Source organism: Nymphaea colorata, chromosome 10 (genome assembly GCF_008831285.2).
Source record: "Nymphaea colorata isolate Beijing-Zhang1983 chromosome 10, ASM883128v2, whole genome shotgun sequence".
NCBI classification, from domain to species: Eukaryota; Viridiplantae; Streptophyta; class Magnoliopsida; order Nymphaeales; family Nymphaeaceae; genus Nymphaea; species Nymphaea colorata.
Window position 1 is genome coordinate 4,505,517 of NC_045147.1, and position 16,463 is coordinate 4,521,979.

The window sequence follows — 16,463 nt, forward strand, 5'->3', positions numbered from 1 at the left end:
GTACTTTGATTTGTGTAGCTTTCTACATAACACATCTACCTTACGGATGAATGTTGTATTCTGCTCACAATTACAACTTTCACAGCATGTTATAGGTGTCGTAGTAAGAGTTGTAGGCTCACTTCGCAGAAGGAGCACTCGTAGAAAGAAGCTTACATAGTTCACTCTGGAAGATCCTCATTGTATGCCTTCCCATGTAAATTCAGAATCATAGTTATCAACTAAGAAAACGTCATAAAAGAACATACAAAATGAGAGGCAAAAAGAAGGGTTTCAATTGACTAAGTTATTTGTATGCTTTCCATCCCATTGCGAAAAGTGTTGCCCTTATATGGTTAATAGTTAGTAGTTGTAGGCTTTCATGTAGACGTAATAGGAGTTTGCCCACATCCAATTATCCAATCTCGCTTTGCTTTGCTCTTGTAGGCAGAGTCTATACTCTACACTCACAGTCTAGCCAACTCGTGAGCGAAAGTTATGTCACATCACGAGCAATATGGTGATTCAAAATTGCTGATGTCCTATAGGCAGGGCCAAACCAAAGTCTGATCTTTTGCTTTTGATGAGCTAATGTATTCAATTCAAAGTTGCAAGTGTTTTGTGCAATTTTCTTTGTTACACATTGCACGTCCTTTGTGCAAAGCCCTATGCTTTGTGAGCACTTTCACTATAAGAGGAAAATGATTTAACATGACATTGCTCCCTTGAAAGGTAAGAATTTCAAGGGATTTTGTCTATTGCCATGAAAAAGCATGCAAAGCCCACAAAGCATAAGGCTTTACACATGAATTTGCTTTGCCAATGCATGCTTTGTGCACTCTTTTTTTGGCTTTGTGAGTACATGTTTTGCTTATCAAAAGCTTTTCAAGCCAAAGGAGGCAACTGAGATTAAGAGAAATCAAAAGCACTAATGCCATTAAAAGTTGTGAGTGCTTTGGCTCTTAAAGAAACTCACAACTTTGAATAGAATTAGCTCATTATTTTGATAAGATAAGCAAAATCATTTCACTTTAGCCTTACTCATCATGTCATTTTGTCTTATAGTGCCATAAAGCACTCGCAAACCATAGGGATTTATCAGTACATTTAAAGTTGTGAGTGTTTTGTGCAAAGCCTTGACAACATTGAAAGTTGCTAGTTCCCTTATGTCATTCTTCAATTTTCCTTTAAGCAATTTCACGTTGCGCATGGCGTTCAGTAATTGAGAACTCTATTTGCACTTTGGTGGCTTTCTTTCATTGCAATGTTGGTCTATTTTCTTTTACTTTATTCAATCTACTTGGCTCAATGATTAAAGTATGGCTTTCATACAGCGAGAATCATTCGTTCAAATCCAATAGTAGGTAAAACCACCTGAAAAATCTGCTTGCCAGCATGACAATAAGCATGGACTGGCAGCAAGGAGTAAATGGAATGACCAAAGCTTGATTGCTTCTACTTGTAGCTCGACTGACATACAAGGAGCCCTTCCTTCTCTTCATGTACGTCAACTGCCAGCCCTATCCTGGAGAGACGAAGAGGAAGAAGGGAAAGAGGGACGGGACAAAGGAGGACAAATAGGGAAAGAGGGAGGGGACAAAGGAGGACAAATAGGAAGCACACTTGCACATAAGCTCCTAAGGTTTCTGCAGATAATATGTATGAGGACACCAAAAATCACGACACCACATCAACTAAAAAGATTCAATTTGCAAGTGCCTAAAACAGCTGTAGATTCATATCCAGCAATTGAACAATAATGATTGTCATGGTTGCTTCAAAATATTCAAAGGTAGATTTCATTTTGTATCTAATTAAGAGAAGTGATTATAAGTCACAGGTGTTTGAGTTTTAGCATCTTTAGTAGGTATGAATGAAAAAGAAAATGACAACAAAAAGGCCTAGAAAAAGAAGCATGAACAACATGATCATACATATTTAAAAGAATGAGAATGAATAAAACCGCTTCATGGTCACTCAAGAGCTATGCAAGTGACAAAATCCATGTGTCGTAATAACCCATGTTATTGGTTTCCATCCTTTATTCTCCTTGCCTTGGTTCTTGAAAAGCTTGAGCATATCATGTGAACCTTCTTATGGCAAGGTACTATTGACACCCATCAAATATATATCTTCACAACTTTTATTTAGGTCTGTAAGCTAAAAGAAAAAGGCAGGTTTGGGATTTGATGACTCCTTGATAGGAATCTTCCACTGATGACTAAGAGAGCAGGGATTATGATTAACTCCTCAAGTTTGTAGGCTCAGGTGTTGCATAGTAAATACCTCCTTCAATCTTTCCCATGGTTTGTTAAGCATCTACACCTTGGCTCTTAGGATTGGAAGTGCTTAATCAAGAGTATGCGAGTTCTTGAGATGGGTTCCCGATGGTAAGTGAGGGTGTGAGAAATGAGGTTTTTTTTTTATCCTTGGAAAGGCAGTAAAGCCTTCAAAACTTCCTCACTAAATCTAGATACCCTAATCTGCATATTACACTAAGTCTCAAAATATCTGAAGCAATGTCAAGGGATTCTGACTCGCTTTTTCTTCTTAATGAAGATAAATCTAGCTATTCTCTTTTTTGAAAGATGCTACATTCATCTAAATAATTGACATGATTGACCACTTTTTGGGTGTATGATAAGGGTAGAAACTACTGAACAAAAGAGGGTTCAAATTCTTATAGGGCGAGGGGAAGCATGTGACCTTCTTCATATTTGGTTTCAGGGCACTCTCCCAATGCTCCCCTATTAAAAAGTGCTAGTAATCGACAACAAGCTACTAACCCAACATAGGCTAAGAAAGCTTGACTACACACTAGGTGGTAAGTCGGTGTCCTTATCTTATGAAGCTCTTTCCCTCATGTAGTGTATGTTTGCTCTAGAAATATGGGATCACCATTCATATAAAAGTAGAAGGTTGGCATCCCTTTTCCTCGTTAAGTTCATAATGGAATTCATATGCATTCTAACTCCACTTGGATATCTCAAGGTTGGAACCTTGCTGCCCAAGTCTCCATTTGAAAGATTGGGACACAACTATCTTTTCATATTAGAAAAATAAGGTGCTTCAGGTAGAGACTATCTTTTGGGTTGTTCAAGAATAGATTTTCTTGCTTAAATATCACTTTTCTAGTAGGATCTGGCCTATCTTAAATGGCTTGATTTTTAAACCTGGGCTCCTCCCTTTTTTGGATGGTTAAAGTTATGTATCTATGCCATTTGTAAACAAGTGGAGTATTGGTAGGGATTCACCATTAGGGATAGGAAAGGTACTTTCACCTTGGCTGGTAAAATGATCTTCAAAGTCTCATGGATGCAAGAGGTATACTCATGGATGGAGATTCTGAAAATGAGGGTTTCATTAAATCTAGAGAAGTCAATTGTCATTCCATATGCCCTGCTCGGTGCAGGTAAGAGGGCCATTAATGTTGATGTCAGTAATCTCCATGTACAACTTCTTTGACTTGAACATCTTCGGTTTGATAGATATAAAAGCATCTAGGAACCTGGCTGCCAAGAAAAAAAGATGGTTGACTTTCTTTTTGACCTCCTTGGCTTCCTTCTTTCATTGGTTTCATTTTGAATATTTAGAAGACAGTATTAGGGCAGTTTGGTGGTCGAAACTAACATCAAGCCTTGCTTTTATTTATGGAAATGTTTTGTTTTGAACGTAGAAACCAAGGCTATGAAAAAATGGCTCAAGGCTATGAAAAAATGGCTTTCTTTGTTGCTTGCTTTATGATAAACTCATTCTTCGCTATCCATAGTTGGATTCATGAAACAACCAAAATGCTCTTCCAAAGAGTGGATGAGTCCTATTTCACTATAGAAAAAAAGAGTGAGTTTTATGCTCATAAAAGTGGATCAAATCTTGTTCATCAGCCTGGCCATTGTCTTTTTTTTTCATAATAGACCTTTATCAAAAACAATGCCCTTGGCATTCCAAAGCAGCAAATGAACCAACGGAGTGACACAGGGGGTTTGTATGAAGACTTGGGCCTTCACCACTCATGGTCTTCCTACTATGATCATGGCTTGGGTTTGCCACCAAGCCTTGAAATTCTTTGAATCAGAAGGATATGAGAATCTCCCGATGTTCGATAGTCGTCTTCTTGTCCCTACCCCCAACCAACTAGCAGAGCAGATGAGGAACCGGTTTGCACAAATACCTTGATTAAACCAAACTCAATTGCATCTGGTAACAATGACTACCTCTGACATCAGATATCTTAGGCCAAGATAATTGACTGAAATAGCTTCGTTGGAAGCTTGGCCAGAAAAAGTGAGCATTATTCTGGTAGTTTCACTAGTGAGTCTTCAGGTTGTGAATCGATCTATTCCCTCGCCGCCTACATATCATCCACTAGGCATAGGTGGGGATTCTTAAACGTATATTGGTTATTTTGGGTTCCTCTATGCGTTCCACCCTAAACTTGTTCAGACTTCTATTGACGAAGGAAATGCCCTCGACCCTCAAACAATATAGCTATTTGATTAGATCGTGTGCATATTTTTTTATCATTAGAATTTTCTCTTTATTTCCTAAGTTCATTTAAAATATGTTTCCTATCCATCTTTGGTATCAGAATACAATGATTTTTATTTATTACTTGCATTTTTTTGCATCAGATAGACACAAGAAGAATATGAATGAAATACCTCCAACATAGATGGAACTACAAGGATCTGCTAGAGCAAGATTACATGCAGACTTGACCTTTTCTTTCCAAAGGAAAACCAATCCTGCTCTTTAGCAGTTCGTTATGTATATTTCACTCTCTCCTGGCTCATTATTTCGCTTGTGATAGTATATAGAAGTTCACTAACCTTTCTACACGCTTCTCTTGGTACACTCTCTTCTATTGTTCACACTGCTCACTCTCACCCTTTAGAAAATGTGTCACCTTTCTACTTGGCTTGCTTAGGCATAGTGTTCAAGTCTCTATCTATTTAGTTGTGTATATGTCTTGCAATATCGACCTCAACACTAATTGATCTATGGGAAGGGTAAAAGGACTTGACTGAATATACACCAGGAAGGCAAAACCAACAAGTCAAGGAGCATATCAGAACCCTATGAGATCGTAAGGTTTAAACATCTGACCATACTCATGGAATTTTTTGAGACCTTATTAGCTAGAACATATCATATTGGACCTAGAACCTTTCATTCTTCACCTTGCCCTCCTCAGGTTCATATGAGGCTTGTGTTAGCCATGTGATCGTGCGAGCGCGTGGTAGGCGTAGGAGCTGGGTCAAACATTAGTGAAGAAAAGATGGTGATGCGAGTGTGTGATGAGCATTGTAGGCCCCTCGAGCATGCTCCTTGCACAACCAGGCGAAGGGCTAGTGATGGCCAAAATGGAATATCATATTTAGTATTTTCTTGGATAGATAGCTCTTGACTCTGATGGGGCGATGAATGAGTGACCTTCCGCTTAAGGATGCAATTAGCTCAAAACATGTTCCATATGTGGCCAAGTGAAGCGCATCTGTGTGAAGCAGCTTAGCATCACATTAACTAGGAGTAAAATGGATTATGGAAAAAAGTGTTTAAATTGATATATAGTACGACATAATGGAGATCAGAATGATATAGATCAAGTTATTTGCAGAATATGAAACCAAATGATCTTTCATTCATCATAGAATGGGGGCAGATAATTCCTCATATTTCCCTTTTCGAGAAGCAAACTTGTCGTCCAGCATAATAGACTTGATTGTCAAGAGCAAATGATAGAGTGAGAACCTTGAAATGAGAAGCAGGTTGTCAGCTTCAAAACATCACGTCACATCATGTCACTAGTAATATGGTGATTCAAAGTTTCTCATGTACTATAGGCAGAGCCAAAGCAAAGTCTAAGCTTTTGCTTTCGATAAGCTAATGTCATTTAGTTCAAAGTTGCAAGTGTTTTGTACAATTTTCTTTGTTGCTTTGCGAGTGCTTTGTCCAAAGCCCTATGCTTTGCAGGTGCTTTGCTTATCAAAAGCTTTTCAAGCCAAAGCAAAGCGAGTGTGATTGAGAGAAGTCAAAAGCACTAATGCCATTTAAAGTTGCGAGTGCTTTAACTCTTAAGAGAAATAGCAACTTTGAATGGAATTAGTTCATCATTTTGATAAGATAAGCAAACTGGCTTCACTTTGGCTTCCCTTTAGTTATCATGTCATTTTGTCTTATAGTGCCCACAAAGCACCCGCAAAGCATAGTGCTTTGTCAATGCATTCAAAGTTGCAAGTGTTTTGTTCAATTTAAAAATAAATATTAACACATTTTTAGAGCCAAAGTGAAGTGAGTGTGCTTTGCACTTGCATTAATGTCATTCAAAGTTGCATGCTTTATGCAACTAACAAGAGGGGTTTGCTTTGATGTGATGTGACGTGACTGTAAGTTATTTGAAGTTGTGAGTTTGTATTTTGTGTAAAGTATTTTTTTTCGCTTTGTGAGTGTTTTTCCTTGCTCTAGCTCTGCACTCATCCAATGCTAGGGGTTGCGCTGATGCCACCAATTATGCGATCTATTTGACCTGATGCTTTTATGGTGGAAAGCGAGTATGGTATTTTGGAATGGAATGGATGACATACTCTTAAGTTAGAGGAGTTATTAGATGAGCAACGGCTAGGGCCACTCAAACGGAAGGGGCCTGATTGATGCCAATTTTTTTATTTCACTGGGGACTGCTTTGATCATAGTAGTTTTTGTAAAGTACTTATCATTAAAAAAGGAGAGGTCGTGTACAACAACCTTAATAACACAAGCCAATTCTAGCCTGCTCCTTACTCGAAAGCGTCATTAGTAGTGGTGAGCTAGCGTGCACGTATGAAAGATTTTTTAGTGGGGCCTACCACCATCCTAGGAGGAGTCGTATGAGGTGGAAGATCCATGTACTGTTTTGAAGCCAAGCCTTTCCTTAAGATGATTAGTTTAGGTAGGTCATCCAGCCTACTATGGGGCACATGTAGGGATTAGTGTGTGAAACTACGATCCACAAACTAATGCATAGAACTCACCTTAACTTGGGAATGGGGAAAAGAAACAGAGCATGTCACAAGAGTGAGGCAAGAGAGAGATTCCCTATGGCGAGAGAGAAGCCTCGCGAACTTGGCTTCTGTAGGTAGGGCCTTTTGTTGAAGCCAACCAAGTTAATTTTGGGCCACCAAACCTTGCAACTGATGAGAAAGGCCAGATAAGCATGTACGTTGTCACACTCTCTACCTTGCAAAGGTGCCTAGTAAATGGGCCAGATGCAGTAGAGCATCAACCTAGGACTAGATTCTTCATCGGTAAGGGGACAAGGAGAGATGACCATCTCGAGCCACGTCACGACCTACAAGCAACACTAGCAAGACCTGAAAAGGTAACCCTATGAGTCAGAGGATCCATAGTACCTTCAACCTTCCAGACTTTGTATTTATCATTCAGGAAAGCAAGAGCAAGGGATCTCTTTTCTGCAATGGGAAAAAGGCGAAGTAGATTTGACTCGACTCAACCTAATTCAACATCCTATACCAAATGATTAGTGTCCAATATGCGTGAAAAGATCTATGATATTTTCATTAAAGAAATTAACGGAAACATTTGGCCATTGAAAGGAGAGAGATGAGGTATGCTCCTTTTTCACCTACTTACTCTCTTATTACTTCAGAGTCGAATCACGGAACTCCCATGCCTTTCTTGGTAGGACCAAGCCAACCGGCTCTTTCCTTTTTCATTTGGAGAAAATACAAGGATGCAAAAAGTGTTGATTATGATTGTGCCGAACAGCCCACTGAAGCAATTTGCCATTCCCCCATTTCTTTCTATTCATATTGAAAGCGTGTTTTTTTTTTCATTCACAAATCCATCTTTGTCCATGCTGCTGACTATTAGTTTGGTCCTGCTTTTGGTTCCATTAGTTCTAGTTTATGTTTATATTAGGTCTGTACTCATGGAGGGGCAAAGAATTCGCACCTCATAAGCTTTATGTGGAGAAGCAGCCCCCAAACAAATCAAGGAAAAAGGATAAAGATCAAGATGAGCTTCGAGAGGCCATTCGTAAATGCATACAAAACTTCTTACTGACGTATTATTCCAACCATGATATAGGGATTTATGTTCCTATAGTTCTGATGACTAATGAGGCTTGTTGCTGCAAATGGTGGAAAACCACCTCTACTACGAGGATCCAACAAATTTCTTTTATGCAAAAAAAACATGTTGAGATGACTTTGGGATGGACGGTAAGAAATGGGCAGGGCTCGCTATATCATGTTATGCCGATCAGAGTCTCCCTTCGGTGACATTGACGATTAGTAGCCTAAAGGCTCATGATCATCCATTTTTTGCTTTCCTAGGTGGAGGGAACTCCTGCTCTCAAGCTACTAAGCAAGCTAGTGGTAGTGGGTAAGTCAGCGATGCCCACCTTCCCTATCAATCAGCCAATTAATCCCTCCTTTTTTGTTCAATTAGTAAATCATATCTTCAATGTGTGATCAAAGCACTCACAACGTCAAAATTGTTTAAGGGAAAAAGCCCTGTCACTTTGCTTTGTGAGGGCTTTCGTGCATTCAAAGTTGTGAGTTTTGGGCTTTGCTAAGCTAATATAAAACATGATTGCAGAAAGCACTCGCAAAGTGAAGGGCAAAACTCACAAAGCACTCATACAGTCAACGGAAAAACCCACAAAGTACTTGCCAAGAGTGCTTTGCTCATGACTTTGCGAGAGCTTTGTGGGCTTTGCATATGACGTTGTAGTGGATTTCAAAACAAAAAATGATCCTATCCTGAAGGATAAGAGGGAGTAGGAGGAGTTGGTCTTCTTTAGAGATCGAGGATTTGAAAGAGTGGATAATTTTGCCATTTAGAATCAGTTTTCTACAAAGGGAAAGCTTGTTATGAATAAGCAGAGGAAAGATCTCCATATATTCTTATCTCATTCCATTCTAGTGGCTTAACTAGTAAAACAATGGCAAAAATTCAAAATCCATGATTTCTTAGTGGAACCCTATTTCAACCAAGTTGTTTTTGTGGAACCTCCAAAAAGAAGTGGTTTTTTGCATAGCTTGCTTACAGTGCAGGTCCATTTGTATAAAGCATCGTACAGGTTGGAGTTCCTACCTTTCTGGGACTTCATGGTCCAAGATATGCTTTCATTATATGAGAAATATAGATCTACTTTAGTAGATCATATGGATGTAGAAAAAGCTTATTCTTTGGAGGAATTGGAAACTTTTCTTTTGAATTTTCATTTACCTGATTCATATCTTTGTTGCATTTGTGCTCAAAAAAGGAGACAACCACATTCATTAGTTGCAACCTTTGGGTCGAATGGGTCTGCAAGAAAGAGTATGAGGTTGAATTAGACAACATACATCTTGGTTGATCCCACCACCACTAAAGAATCCAATTTTCACATTATCTCTAACGGTGTAAGAAACAAGACACTGTGAAATTTCTTTTGAATTTATCTTCACAAAATCACTCAGAGAGTGTGAGGAAATGGCGTCCAAACAACTTACATCCAAAAAACTGAAATCCTCCATCAAGTGGAAAATGCCGAAGTGGCATGTTTCCTAAAGATAATTGGAAGCATACCCCAACATGCATGAACCACTTATGAATACAAGGGTATGGTTGAGTAGTTCTCAATTCTGCCAAGGAAGGAGTGCGAGAACGCATTATGGTCTAAAAGCATGTTATGACGTGTCATGGCTAAGTAATTTTTGAGTCATAAGATTGCCGTGGAATGGAAGGTGGATGAAATGGATGTTGATTCAACATGTAACTGGATTTGTGGATAAAGGGTACCACATGGGAATAGAAAGGAATTGAATTGCCGGTTGTCACCTTCGAGCCGAGTTTGTGACAATGGACATCGTGATGCCTGATGCCTAAAGGATGTCGTTGGAGTTATTAGCAATCACTGTGGCATAGTTCTTTTGTGACTTCTTTGTCTGTTCTGGGCATTACCCTAGTAGACTACTAATGCTAAATAGAAGATATGAGGGCTGCATTGCTTGGGTCTTTTGTGGCGCAGGGTGGGATTTGACAAAGAAGAGCAAGAATGGATTGCTTCCTTCTTTGGTGCATTTGAACTTGTGCCCTATAGTCTAAAAAGTAGTCTTTTCAAGCCAAAGCAAAGTGAGTGTGCTTAAGAGAAGTTGAAAGCACTAAAATCCTTCAAAACCTCTTCGCCATCATAACAAGTGAATAAGAAAAAACCATGTCTCTTAAGGTGGCTGTATCACCGTGTACTAGTTGAGACATGAGATCTAATTAGGGATCTTTTTTGATAGATAACTAACTTCCAGTCCCAGTTGTGCATTTGCATATGGATCTACAAATTTCCTGATAGCTATGTCCCTATGAGCCACTCTACGGATCATTTCTTAGTGTTTCTGGCAACGCCCATTTCTGCTCCGAAGAGGAAGGTTTGGATTTTTCAATATGATGTCATGGGGGATGTGACCTATGTCAAGTCCATAAGATACCACAACTTTTGGTGTTCTATGATTAACCTCTGAATAATGAGTAGGTAGTACTATCTTAGTGATTCTTCTCTTCGTAAGAAACCAATGGATGAACCCAAAGCAATTGGTCGAATTACCATAAAAAATGTCGGTTATTAACAATAGGATTTCTTGTTCGATTTCGGTTTTTCTCGTTTGATAGGAATAGGGATGTGAAATCATACAAATTCCTCTTCATAATGTTGTGCTCAGTGAAGGAACTACATGAGCAAACATTTCCTGATCTAAACTTTCTTCTTTTGAGTCCCTATAGAATGCAGAAGGCTTCAAAAGCATTGGGTGGATAATATATATTGATTGCATCTAAGAATTGATTTTTGATTTCATGTTATTGTTCATCATATTTACATTACTCATAGGCCAATTTTCTGCTCCACCTCTTGTTTTGTATCCAATTTGATTAGCTGTCAATAGTATAATATTGATTGCATGTAAGAGTTGATGTTCGATTTCATGCTATTGTTCATCATATTTGCATTACTCATAGGCCAATTTTCTGGTCCACCTCTTGTTTTGTGTCCAATTTTGACTAGCTGTAAACCAGTCGATGATCTCATATAGTTTGCAAATATCCTAATTGTCACTGCCATTTAAAGTCCAGCTAACAATGTTGCAAAATATAGTGATGGTTTCAAAATATTGCAGAAATGAAAACATCGAAAAACCTTTTGGTCATAAAACCAATCAAAGTTGTGTATATCTATGTTGTACATCGAGTAGCTAAGATCTCTATGGTATTCTCCAGCACTACTATGAAGTGTCCTTTGGATAACATATCTTCACAAGCTCCATCTTCTTTAGGTGTGTTGGAAGCATCTTTCTTGATATTCACTAGTAGACATTTGAATATTCTTAATCTTCTACATGTTTTGAATTTTTTTCTTTTTTGGTAATGGAAATATTTGTACAGAGGACTACACAATATGATGGATGTCATCATGCGCACAGGCATGACTGTACATGGGCCCTTTGAGTCTTCTTTTGGAATTTCATGTATGTGCCTTTTACATTGCATGCTAGCAATAATACAAGATGCCTCAGTCTCGACAATTAGCTAGAATATCATGCATCCGATCTATGTCTTGAGCTTATAAAATCAAAGTGGTCAGGTTCAATAGCAAGCTTGGATCTTATTAGGATCAAACTTGAACTATATATAATTATTTATAGAATATATTTTCTCATTAAATTGATGCCTACCCAGCTCTGGTGATTAAGTCAGATCAGAGTTTTACGTAAGAGTACTAACAAAGTGAAATTTGTTTGGGAACTAACGAGTTGGATGGGAGCTGATCACTCATTGAGAAGGAAAAGGAACTCCTTGTAGATCTAGTATTGATTGCAAAGTTGCAGACCATGTCGAAACCACTAATGATTAAAACAAAGATTTGGCTGCCCCTAGTTTTCTAATTAAATGTACAAATGAACCCCCATTCTTCTATCAGTTCGCAATGTCAAATTAATTGCCTAAATATAGTTGATGATTTTATGGTCTTGTTGCTTATTGTTCTCATTGCTGCTTGACTCATTGCTTGACAACACACCAACTAGCAAATATATGCCAGGTTGGGTCTCTCATAGAATGTGCCGCGGAAAGGAGGGTGCCCGGCGCACCGGTGGCCTTGATGGGAGGGTCACAGGGAATCACCATGTGTGTGTGTGTGTTTAGTTTGCACAACTTATCATTTGCATATGAAGAAAATGATTGCAGATGGAAAAATTCTAACATTGTAATGGGTCTTTCTCTTAGAAATGAAACCTTTTGATAAAGTTGTTTCCATTTTCAAGTAAAAGCAATCGCATGTCTGATGAAGTAAGATTAGTAAAAACTGATACTTTTGAAGGTCAGTTATTGAATTTTTATGTCATTATTTTTGTATCATAAAATATATTTTATGTTCCTTTTCTATATTACAAATAGGACCAGCCAAAAGATATTTTCTTGGGGTTCTTGATTTGTGCAATTAACTGTAGTAAACAATGTAATGGTAAATGACAGGATTAGATGTCATTGTGTAAAGTGTGACAATGTTGAAGAGCCTGGAGGATGCAATTGATGATATGATTTATAATGGTTTTTGTAAACATTATACCAATTGGATTTTCCATTGGAAGAGTATGTCAACAAAGCCATCCATAGGAACAAGTTCATCCCGACATCATTTGTCGATCAATTTTCCTACTCAAGTATGGCCTTTCTTAATATACATGCGTACCTCTAATGATTTTAACTAAAATCGACATGAAAAGATCAAACTATTGTGGAAGAAATTGATTAAAATCAAAACTACCACCAGCAGTAGTTTTGATAACAGTGGAAAGGTACTCTTGCAAAAACTTAGAATTTTACGTGAAATAGATTTAAACATTCACAATGGAGGTTGTAAATTCTTCTAGACATCTCAACGAATCAAAACAACCTATAATCGACAACAAAAATAATGTTGGTTTGATGATGGATTTGAAGAAAAAGGTCGGGAAAGAACAGATGGAAAGGAAAGGAGATGAATGAGAAAGAAAGAGATTGGGAAGGGAAAGGAAATTAAATGAATTACTATTTGTTTGGAAAGAAAGGAAAGGAAACGAAAGAAGTGTTAAAATCATTGGATAACATATATAAAGGAAAGAAAACGAGAAAAAGTAAGTCGGTTTATAATAATGCCCCTATACTCTTTAACTAATATAATATACTTAAATTTATATCACATAACTAATATATTGTATCGATTTTTTATTAAATAGGTACCACCCTAAAAAATACAAAAAAATTATTTCTTAAATATTTAATTTCTAAAAACTTTCATCCAATTTTTTAAAATTTTTTTTACCATGTACAATCCACCTATATTGACAGGTGATTTTATATTGTCCATACATATAAACATATATGTTTATATTTATATGCATAGGTGATGCATTTTGGTTATCTTAGTTAAATTGTATCATTTCTCTCATGAAATTACATTGAAAACTAATTATCTACATTGGCATATCACAAGAACAATTTATGTCGTCATATAGATAATCGATTTCTAGTGCCCAAAAATTTCAAATCAATGTTCTGATACCAATTCACTATGTGTATTATTTTTCATGCAATAAAGTTTTTGAATGTTCATTATGCCTTGAATTTATGTGTCATATAGATAATCGATTTCTAGTGCCCAAAAATTTCAAATCAATGTTCTGAAACCAATTCACTATGTGTATTATTTTTCATGCAATAAAGTTTTTGAATGTTCATTATGCCTTGCATACGATCATATTTGTTTTTTGTTCTTGAATTTTAAGTTCCCATTGCTTTGAAATAAAATTAAAGTGTAAAATAAGATACCATAAGGGTTTAACTTATGAAATAAAATAAAAAGTTTAGAATATAAGGATCGATGGTATTAAAATGCCTCTTCTAGTTTCATTTTTGTAAGTTTTTATGTGAAATAGGAACCCGATATTTACAACATTTCTTGAGATTGATTATTAAAGAAAAAATATACAACATATTTTTATTGAGCAGTGATAAAATATCACAACAAAAATGACATTATAAAATATTTTTTTTCTTTCAACTTCTAACTATGTGGCGCTTGTGAGAGGCAAACTATGATGCCTGTGAGAGGTATCTCAAACCCAGCATATGGTGCAAGTCTGCAAGAATTAATGGACGCTTGTGAGAGGTAAACTAAGACTCCTCGATAAAGAAGCCTGCTGAATTTCAGAAGGGAGGCAGGAAACTGTGCACTGTGTTACTGTGTACAGTGTAGAGAAGCTGTGTTGCACCAGTCTCTGATGACCTGTACAAAATGACGATGCTTATACACGCACAGGATGGAAAACTAAAATGATGAGGGTAGAGTTGTCATTTGAATAACTTCCTTTCCTTTTCATCTCAAATCCTTCCACTTTTGTAGGGATTGAAAAATGAACCAAAAACCTCAATTTCTTTCCATTCCATTTCTTTTCATTCCCTCCATCCAAGCACACATTTGCATTTCATTTCCTCTCCCTCTTCTACTTCATTCCATCCAAACACACCTTCCTCTTTCCTTTCCATCTATTTTCCTCCATCCAAAGAGAGTGGTAGTGACAGCGAGTTTTCTCTCGTCTCAGGTGATGGATGCCCAAAGATGCAGCAAGAGCATACAAGTCATTTGAGATTAGATTGCTTTCTTTTTTTCTTCTAAATCTCTTCATTTCTGGAGGGATTGTAAATGAACACTGTTATATTTTGCTTTCCCTCCTCTTCCTTTCCATTTCCTTCCATCAAAACACAACTTTGCATACCTCTTTCCTTTCCCTCCTCCATTTTCCTTCACCCAAACACCCTTATCTCAATTCTTTCCTTTCATTTCGATCGCTTTCCACTTATCCATAAGAACATGTTTGATCCCCCATAGTTTTTATTGTAGATGGGGTATTCAAATTCAAAATTTTGAAACAGGTTCCGATCCTGTCAAACAGTGGATGAAATTTGTATTCGTTGAATGAAAATTTTCGTCCTACTCCAAGGGGTGGAATGAAAATCTTTTCATTAATTTTCTTCCTGTTGGGCTTTAGAGAGCTTGAGCTCCATCATTACCAGCATGAGGTCACAAGAATCTTAATTCCTTTCTATCAAACAAGAGAAGAACATACTTGGAAGAAAACTTCCATTCCATCACACACGATAGAGAATTAGAATAGAGATGACGGTTCACATTCCGCATATTCCAATACTAAAGTTCCTGGAAACTTCATTCATATTCTATATTTCCAAGGGATCAAACATTACCTAAGTGTCTTTTTTTTCTTTCTAATCATATCTATGACTTCTTATTATGTTTTGAAGGGAGAAATTATTTCTCTCTTTTTCTAATGCTCTCTATGACTTCTTATTATGTCTTAAAGAGATAAATTAATGCTACTATTTTTAGCATGTCTCTTTGAGTCGTAAATAATTTAATTTAAGACAAGATGAATATGATCTGGGGCACGTTGAGTATCTGGTATGTTCATGATGTGCATAAATTAAATTTTTATTTTGATGCATATAAGTTATTGCATTGCACTAATCTGACATACAATATATTTCTTTTTCAGTTTGAGGTTTGCATAACTCATTTGCTAGGATACAAGATTTAATAGCTAAAATGTGTCAGGAGAAAGTGATTAAATGTTTGATCATTATATGTGAGTGAGATAATGTTGTGCTTGAGTACAAGTTTGTCTATGTGAGCTGACACAACTTGACCCATTTCTTATTGGAAGAGAGGGACAAAACTGTTGGCTCCCTCTCCCCACTCATATGTATATGTGTGTGTGTGTGTGTGTGTGTGAAGTGTGGGGTGGGGAAGGTGAGAGGGGAAGAGAGATAGTGTGCGAGAGTGGGAGTGAAAGAGATAGTAATTTCCCTTCCCCTTTCTCATGATGAATGACAATGAGAAAACCCTCTTCAAGATTTTTCCATCTAAATTTGTTGGACTGAATTTGTGTAAATACGACCACACCTGATAGAATCACTTTGTGACCAAGCTGCAAGAGGCATTTACGGCCACTTTGCATGGAAGTCATTTTCCTCAACTTGCCAAGGACAGGACAGTGGCTTGAAAGATGCTAGGTAGATTACAACATATGCTGAATATTCATTGTACAATTTTCCGTTTCGCTTTCAGGTCTGTATCCGCGAGGTATGCAACTTTCTATTTGCAACCTCATAGGCTTCAATTGTCCATTTTAAAACTGTGCAGAAGGGAAAATTTTAAAGCTATAGATAGACTGTCTCAAATTACACTACTAAACAACTCATTTCAAAGTACGTCCTGAAAGTCAAATATCATATTAAGTGTCATGAAACTCGATCATGTTTTTCTTCTTAAGTTTACCTTTCTTGTCAAACTCATTTTCTAGAAGTCTTGGGATAAGCCTGAAGGGGTTTGGCATAGATGTTTGGAGCAATGACTAGTAGTTCAGTTCCTTGTTTGACTTCCGTTGGCATCAACC